We start from the raw sequence: 4,972 nt of genomic DNA, 5'->3' as shown, positions 1-4,972 counted from the left end.
CCTTAGATTTGTACGTATTGTTTCGTGAAAGACATGCAATTTCAGAGTCATTTCATAAGTGTGTTGCCTTGGATTAGACTCAACAAGGTCTTTAGAGCATCAATTCTAACATGTCGGCCCCTGCCATCACAGTGTTTATAGCTAAAGTCACTTGAACGAAATTTGCTGAACCATCGTTGACATTTACGAACGTTCAAAACATTTCCATAAACTTCTTTGATATTCTTTGTGGCTACAGAGGCGTTGTTTCCCTTTTTGTATTCAAACACCATTACATGCCGAATGTGTGTCTCGTCGTTTGCCATTACTATAAGGGATTAGAGTATACTAAACTTTACACATTATATAGACTACACTAACGTGATGTTTAAGCGGTTCGTTTAAATATTACACGTGATGTATGTTTTTTGGGGGATGGTTAATGAAAGTTTTCCAAAACGCGACATTAATTTCTTGACGACCTAATAATATAATTGTGGTTTCACTTAATTTCACTATATGTTCAAAACAATATAACATTTGGCAGTTCTTATAGTATCATTAAACTAAAGATCAAATTAAAAAAACATGCCATCCTAGAAAAGCAATTTATAAATTAAAAATATACACACACACATATACCCGAATCTGTTGTAACGTTTGAAAATATTTCAATTTTTGCAATATATTCTAAATTTTCAACGTACTTGGTGCATTTAAAAATAACCCAAATCTTCTAAACAATTATTTATCTATATTAAATGCCACTTTTTCATCGAAGTTCTAAATTTTTACCTGGGCCTACTCTTATATTTCATACCTGTTCTCATTATTTTAATTTATACCTATTTCAGTATTTAGGAGAATTTACAATAACGAGTGTGCCCACAGCCCTCGCAGCTGCAGGGGGGGGGGTATTTTTAGTTAACGTCACTAAGAATGTACTGTACCTTTTCTCAATTGATTTTAAACTTTAAGTTGTTCAACCCCTTAGGCCTCATTTCATCCTTTCCACTTGAAAACGTCAATGTCATCTAACTTTTCGTTTTTTCTCCCCGTTGTATTTTTTGTACCTCAAGGTTACTGCTTACTCGTTGAATATCCAGTTCTATTATATATTGCCTTGTGAGTGATGGGACTATTTATTATTTATTAATAAGTGATGAATATTCAGTATGAGACATAACCATCCGAAACCCTCTATACATATAGCTTCTGTCTCGGCCTTGCTGTTCACAGCCCGAGGAAACAGGAGTATAAAACAGTAAGTAATAAACCGAAGCTTACATGCCGACCAAGTTAATGGTAATAGAAGAATAACATGAATATTTCGAAAGCTTTTAAATCTTTTATTTCGCCTGACATAAGTTAGAGGTGACTAAGTAGCTAAATTTATTAAATAGTGGCTTTCAACCAACAGTATTTTCCCCCATTCTAAGAAAAACCATAATCAAATTCCGAAAGTTTAAAAATCGCTCTTGCCGAGGCCAAAGTTAATAAATTTTGAGTTTGAGAGGATAACGTTGTTTGTATCTTTTTGTTACTTGAAAAAAATCGTTCAAGTGTGTGTGTGTAAGAGAGATATAATGAATGAATATGATTAATTTGAAATTTTAAGATAAAGATTTGTTTCTTGTAAGTAAATAACAAACAAGCTGAAAAAAAAATTCTACGATATGTTCAAATTGGCAAGGATAGTGATAGTGTCTTGTTAGCTTCCACTTGGTATAAAAAACTTTCAGATAAATTCCATGATTCTCTGGTTCAACCATCAGACTAGCCTTATAAACATACTAATTGGCAATCTACACCTTTTACATGGAGTATTAATTAACTCGCTGTACAAAGTCCCGAGTTGAACGTGTTTTTACAAACTTTTTCACACTGACCTTCTTATTTCACTGGAAATTGAAGTCAACATGGATGAAATTTAAAACAGAACATTAATTTTGTTTTTCCGTTCTTGTAAAGAATATTCGTTATGTTGCTTTATACAAAACATGAGTTTTATTAGAGGGTGGGGAGAAAACTGTGTTAAACTTCACCAACTGTTACGTGACAAAAAGGAAGACTAAATAAAACCTAAAATATGTAGTTAAAACTTATAAATATATTGGTAAACAAACACACATGCAAGGTTTCGGCAGATATTCGTAAAGTTGGTTACTACAGTGAACTCTGCTTTAAGAAATTACACTTAGAAAGTCAAAGTAGTCCCTGTTTATTGGAAGAACACACACTGATAAAGTCAAAAGTAGTCCCTGTTTATTGGAGGAACACACTGATAAAGTCAAAAGTAATCCCTGTTTATTGGAGGAACACGCTGATAAGGTCAAAAGTAGTCCTTGTTTCATGAGGAAGCACGCTGATAAAATCAAAAGTAGTCCCTGATTCATGAGGAAGCACGCTGATAAAGTCAAAAGTAGTCCTTGTTTTATGAGAAACACTGATAAAGTCAAAAGTAGTCCTTATTTTATGGTAAACACTGATAAAGTCAAAAGTAGTTCTTGTTTTATGGGAAACACTGATAAAGTTAAAAGTAGTCCTTGTTTTATGGTAAACACTGATAAAGTCAAAAGTAGTCCTTGTTTTATGGGAAACACTGATAAAGTGAGAAGTAGTCCTTGTTTCACGAGGAAGAGCACTGATAAAGTGCTATATTGATTTTGAATGTGTAAATGCTGTTAATCATACATTGCCTGAAGATGGCCCGTTCCTATAGTTTGAAACGTCGTAGTGTTAATTGCTCAAAAATCATTCCTTGTTCAGCATGCTGCTAGTGTTCTCTATCTAAGGGGATAGCATGCTAGTGTAGTGAATAATTCTTTGTTGCGATTAATATCAACTTCCAATCAGAGCAAGCTACATATTCAGAGTGAAACTAAAAATCAACCTGGTAATGAATATAGCTAATTAATCGTACTTTTCTTACGCTCTTACTTATAAAGATTAGAATGTATTGTTTTATCAGTTGGGTATCCTCGCTGTTAACGATATTTTCGGCCGTAATATTAATGTTGTGAACCACACCTTATTTAGCATGCTGATGATGTACTAAATCTCTCTTTCTAATAGGATAGCATGCTGTCAATGTATCAAATATTTCTTTGTCTAGTGAAATATACAGTAATAGTGTAGTGAATCGTTAACTGTTTAGTGTCACAATATGCAGTTAGTGTGGCAAATTTTTCTTTTTGTTGTGAAATAGCCTGTTAAAATGTAATGAATCGTTCTTTATCTGTTGTAATAGCATGCTATTAATGGAACTACTTTCCTGGTAAGAAAATACATTAATAATATACGCAATTCAAGCGTTTTTTGTTAACCGAGATAGTATTTTAATATCGCTAGGAAGCACTTAATATTGGGAGCGATATACACTTATAAAAGTTCATAAAAGCACAAATGTCTCAAACATACTGTTGGTGTAAACGTATTTGAGAAAACCCTATGCATTGGATAGGTGAAGCGAATAAAAAGTGTCATTGGCCACTATTCAGTTCTTCAGATTATATAGCCACACAACAGCAGATATGATAAATAAACTTAGTATTCCGAAAATTGTTTAATCTCGAAGTCTAAGTTCAAGAGAGGTCCAGTTCACTTTACACTTTGATAAACGTGTGTTATTGGGTTAAACAATTTTCGGAATACTAAGTATATTTATTATTAGTACAAACGTTTAATAACCGGTCTTGCAGTTCAATCCATATGTTTGGAAATATTTTCCAGCCTTTAACAATAATTTTTTCTTACCTATACATTCTGTTTAAACACTTGATATAATCTAGGAAACATTACGTTAAGACGTAAAGTTGTAGCCTTTCACATCTTCTGATTTGTTGCGTTCTTCTTAATGTCAGGATAAATTTCCAAACTGTCGATCTATTCGAGAAAGAAAAAATGTATACAAATAACCAATATTTCGTCTATCGTCAATTCATATTAAATTTTAAAGCTGCCAAGTTTAACATCTTTTTTTTGGAAGATATAATGTGATAGGGTGTTTATAAGATAGAATTACTTCTTTGTTGCCTGGAGATTTTACCAATAATTAATTTTACGAAAGGAAAAAAAATCGTAATCAAATTTACTTCAAGAGGATTTTCTAAAATTATTTTTTTGTAATAATTAAATGATTTTACTTGTCAAATAAAACTATGTGGTAGAGAAGTCTCTGTTTTACACAAAACTACACAATAAGCTCTTTACTTTCTGCCCACCATGGGGATCTAATCCTGGATTTTAGCGTTGTGATCCCGTAAACTTACCGCTAACCCACCGTAAAGAGAGAAAACTATATCACAATGTATTCGACGCTATAGTTAAAACTGAAAAAAAATGAGAAAATCGAGCATTTCATTGGGCAAAGCAAAACGGCATAAACATTTTAAAACCTAAATAAATTCATGAAAAACATCCAGTATTTCATACATAGCAGAAATTGGAAAAAACTTATCTTTGGTTGTGCTTTCAAATGGCTGAATAACGGAATATCCACTCACCGTTTCTGTACAGAGCTCAGATGATTTTGCTATTGTTTTTATATTTTATAGGAAACGTGTCTACATTTTTTATGAGGAGGAACACACTTTTTAGAAAATAGAATTTGGAGACAACTTGAAATAACACAAACGTCACAAAATAAAGACCATTAAGTTTTATATTTCTGATCGAAATGTACATAGTGACGTCAGCAGTTTGTACTTTAAACTTGTCAAACAAACTGTAATAATCAAGCGATGTTACAAAAAGCTCAGCTAAAGATGACCGAAGTGAGTGAAGTTGATCGTAACTTTAGTTTAAAGTTAGCGAAATCCAGATTTTTCTTGTATATCCAACAGTACACAAACAAGTAAAGTGATACTAGTTGTATAGATTTTAAAACGATTTTCAATCCCTACTTTGGTTGACAAATTTAGATTGCTTCATTTAGCAAAATGGATCACAATGCCAGCTAAAGTAGGGATTGAAAATCTATCCAACTAGTATC

The 4,972-nt window shown here is 32.5% G+C and overlaps 1 protein-coding gene across 1 annotated transcript in view; it reads right to left on the bottom strand.

Annotated features, from left to right (window-relative positions):
- The window catches only part of LOC106458371 (semaphorin-5A-like), a 226,914-nt gene that overhangs the window by 177,687 nt on the left and 44,255 nt on the right, over nucleotides 1–4,972 (bottom strand). Inside the window, exon 2 of the mRNA XM_022384848.1 lies at nucleotides 3,736–3,864. The gene's annotated coding sequence lies outside the window, so the exon portion shown is untranslated. The remainder of the gene's footprint in view (nucleotides 1–3,735; nucleotides 3,865–4,972) is intronic.

The sequence above is a fragment of the Limulus polyphemus genome, unplaced genomic scaffold (genome assembly GCF_000517525.1).
Source record: "Limulus polyphemus unplaced genomic scaffold, Limulus_polyphemus-2.1.2 Scaffold22, whole genome shotgun sequence".
Lineage (NCBI taxonomy): Eukaryota > Metazoa > Arthropoda > Merostomata > Xiphosura > Limulidae > Limulus > Limulus polyphemus.
Note: the sequence above shows the minus strand (reverse complement) of the source record. Positions and strands in the feature narration are given on the sequence as shown.